The sequence below is a fragment of the Octodon degus genome, unplaced genomic scaffold (genome assembly GCF_000260255.1).
Source record: "Octodon degus isolate 3935 unplaced genomic scaffold, OctDeg1.0 scaffold00032, whole genome shotgun sequence".
NCBI classification, from domain to species: domain Eukaryota; kingdom Metazoa; phylum Chordata; class Mammalia; order Rodentia; family Octodontidae; genus Octodon; species Octodon degus.
The window spans coordinates 1851328-1855218 of record NW_004524608.1 but is presented as its reverse complement, the minus strand read 5'-3'; the positions used below and the strand labels follow the sequence as shown (position 1 = coordinate 1855218).

The 3891-nt window shown below is 42.3% G+C and overlaps 1 long non-coding RNA gene across 1 annotated transcript in view; it reads right to left on the bottom strand.

Moving 5' to 3' along the window:
- Positions 1–3891, bottom strand: part of LOC111816415 — a 20190-nt gene that overhangs the window by 15881 nt on the left and 418 nt on the right. The window contains exon 2 of the long non-coding RNA XR_002820815.1: positions 302–383. This is a non-coding gene — a long non-coding RNA (uncharacterized LOC111816415). The remainder of the gene's footprint in view (positions 1–301; positions 384–3891) is intronic.

Genomic DNA, 3891 nt, shown 5'->3' with positions numbered 1-3891 from the left:
TCCTGTTTTCAGTCTCCCAAGCGCTGGGATATCAGGTGTGTGCCACCATGCCCAGTCTCACCATGCCAAGTACTGAGGTAAATTCTTAGCAAGTAGCCCATCCTTGGGGTCGGGGAGATGGCTCAGTAGAATAAGCCCTTGCCTGGCAAGTGCAAGAGCCTGAGCTCAATCCCCCGTTCCACAAAAAAAAAAAAAAAAAAAAAAAACAAGTAGCCCATCCTAACCTTAAATGTGTAGTCCTTCTGCCTGGACCTCCTAAATAGCTGGGATTACAGCTACACACCACCACACCCATACATACCACTATTTTTATCTCCATGCTGGGCAGCTACACCGCTAACCCTTGGGACTCCTCTTCATCACTCAATGGGGCTGGATCCTGACTGCAAAGGAACAAGCAAAATTGCCTTTAAGGGCCAGGAGGTTAGCTCAGTGGCATAAACACCTGCCTGGCAAGCACAAGGTCCTGAGTATGATTCCCAGTTGAAAAAAAACAAAACTGCTTAATATATTCTGGATGTAGAAAACCTTACGATCGCCCCTAAATCTACTAGACCTGAAAGCAAGGTCACAATAAGATCAATGATTTAAAGCAATCAAATCAATTTATTTCTCTTACCAGCAGTGAACCATCCAAAAGTGAAAATAATTCTGTTCACATTAGTAGTAAAATACTTTGAAATACATTTAATAAATACAATGTGAGAGGCAAGAGGATCGGTGGGAATTAGAGACCTGCCTGGGCATCGATATGAACTCAAAGCCAGCCTGAACTGCATAGCGAGACCTTGTCTCAAAAAGACAAGAAAAGTGAAATATACACACAAAATACTTTTTTTTTTTCTGTATTTAGGACAGGGTCTATAGGGTCCCTCTATGTAGATCAGAATCTTATTGAGTCCCTGTTTTTAGCCTCCCAAGTGCTGGGATTATGGGCACACGCCACCATGCCCAGTCTCAATCGCTCTCAGCATGCCCCAAGAGCAGGGCTGGCATGGCACTCTGGGTATTGAACCCCCGCCACTGTGCTCTGCCTAAGCAGGTGCTTTAGTCCACTGAAAAAAAAATACATTACTGAAGGAAGTTAAAATAAAAATAAAGGGAAAGAATCTACATTCACTGACTGAAAGATAACACGGTTAATACTCAGCTTCCCCAAGTTGGCTTACAGATTCATTGCAATCACTATTCAATTTCAGTGGATTGGGGCAAGGAGCACAGCTCAGGAATAGATTCATTGGCTAGCAAGTGTAAAGCCCTAAATTTCATCTCCAGAACCACCACCAACACACACACACACACACACACACACACACACACGCAAGGGTTATTTTACAAAAATTGAAAACTGGCCAGGGATTTCGCTCAGGGACTAGCACAAGGTCCCAAGTTCAAACCCCAGTAGGGGGGGGGGGGGGGGAGGTGCCTACCGGTTAGCTCAGTTGTTTAAGCACCTGCTCATGCAAACACAGTCAGGCGCAGGATACCGCAGTTCAATTCTCACCTCCACCTGCCTTAGCAGACTTGCCCTTAAGGAAGCCTGAGCCAGCCCCCAAAAAATCCTTCTCAAACCCCAGTATGGCAAAATAAATAAATAAATAAATAAAAATAAAAAAGGGAAACTGACTCTAAAGTGTATGAGCTCAGGTAGCGGGATTTGATCAGCAGCACCACATGCCCTGCGAGCCCTGCCCCTGAGCCACACCTGGACAGCGACTGGGAGTCTGGGCGGGGTGGTGTCCAACTGTACTCCCAGCACGTGGGAGGCTGAAAAGGTTCACTAGGAGTTTGATCTGTGTAGTGAGACTCTGTAGACCCTGTACTAAATATATAAAGTTTATATGGAAGGTAGCAAATCTTGAATAGTCAAAATAATTTTTTTAAGTCAGCATATTGGGAGCTCTTACTATTTTAAAAGCAAACATAAAGCTACAGTAATTAAAACAGTGTGGCAAAAGAAAAACAGTGTGGCATTATCATATAGGTAGGTATCAGATCAATGGAAACAATCAATCCCAAAGTAAATCTTAAGCTTATATTTGGGGCCGGGGAGATGGCTCAGTAGAATAAGCGCTTGCCTGGCAAGTGCAAGGGCCTGAGCTCAATCCCTGCTTCCACAAAAAAAAAAAGAAAAGAAAAGAAAAACCAAAGTAAATCTTTATTATATTTATGGTCAATTGATCTTCCAACAGAAATATCACAGCAATTCAAAGAAGAAAACTACAATGTTCAACAAATAGCACTGAGATAATGATATACAGACACAGAAAGATGAATGTTACTCCTTTATATCGGCAATTATAGGGCTGGGGAGATGGCTCAGTAGAATAAACACTTGCCTGGCAAGCGCAGGGTCCTAAATTCAATCCCCAAATCCCCAGTATCACAAAAAAAAAAAAAAAGAAAGAAACTTTTAAAAAATACAGTATTTGTAAAGATTAATAAATACGACTATCCCCTACACTATGGAAAACAAAGTGACTACAAAATACAAAACTTTATTGTTTTAGTTTTTATTTTATTTTTTGCAGAACCCGGGATTGAACTCAGGCCCTTGTGCTTGCCAGGCACTTATTCTACTGAGCTATCTCCCGGGCCCCCAAAACTCTGTTGTTGTAAAGACCTCTTTAAGAAACTCAAAAGGTGGACTGGAGAGATATCTCTAAGGGTTCGATCCCCAGTACCTCAGGCCAGCCGGGGAATCCCAGGCGTGGTTGCACACACCTATGATCCCAGACTGGGGCCGAAGGATCACCATGAATCCAAGCTGCCTAGCAAGACCCTGTACCAAATAAATAAATAAATAACAAAAGGCAAATCGCTGTGAGATCTTTCTGACACATATAACCCACAACAATCAATCCAAAAGGAACCTGAACAAGAGGTATGAAGAACCAAGCAGTTGTGGAAAAGTGTGACCAGATGACTAATAAATGGTGCTCTCAACCTCACTAATAGTCAAGAAAAGTAAAAGTGAGTGATTGAAAGTTTTCAATAAAAAAGTTTTCAAATGTGCCATTTATGGAACTTCAAGCGATATACTGTTGGTAGCAACATAAACTGGTAAAGACATTTTAATCAAATTCAAACATACTCGACTTTAGGACAACTCTTAAACCAGGCGAGATGGCACATGCCCTTAATCACAGCACTGGAGAGACTGAAGTAAGAGGAGTGATGTAAATGGAGGCCAGGGCTGGGGAGATGGCTCAGTGGTATAAGCGGTTCCGCCAAAAATAAAATAAATAAAAATAAAAAAGTAAATTGAACTACAGAGAAATAGAAATATGTGCATATCAATTAGAAATATGTGCATATCAATTCTCGGCAAGCCCTGCCGGCCCAAGTGCGTTGAGAGAGCGATTGAGATTGGGCGATTGAGATTGGGAATGGTGGCACGCGCCGGTAATCCCAGCATTTGGGAGGCTGAAAAGCAGGAAGAATCACTACAAGTCCGATCTGTGTAGTGAGACCTTGCAGAAACTGTACTAAATACATTTTTTAATAAAAGAAAAAAAAAGAAATATGTGCATAGGCACAGGAGGCAAATATCTCAAAGGCTATTTAACAGCAAAATCAGCAGTTCTGCACGGAATATAGTCATACAGTGGACTGTCGTGAAGTGATGAGAACGAGCGAGTATACTCCAGAGAGAGCAGTATCACACCCCACAAAGGCATGTGTTTTCATTCGCGGGCTGACGTCTGACACTGACAGATGACTGGCCACACCACTGGGCTGAAGGTCACGATGACTGTGCCTTGGAGAAGGGTACGAGGGAAGCTTTAAGGACCTTTCTTTCTTTTTTTTTTTTTTTTTTTTTTTTTCAGAACCAAGGATTGAACTCAGGCCGAAGCACTTATTTTACTAAGCTATCTCCCTGGCTCCTGT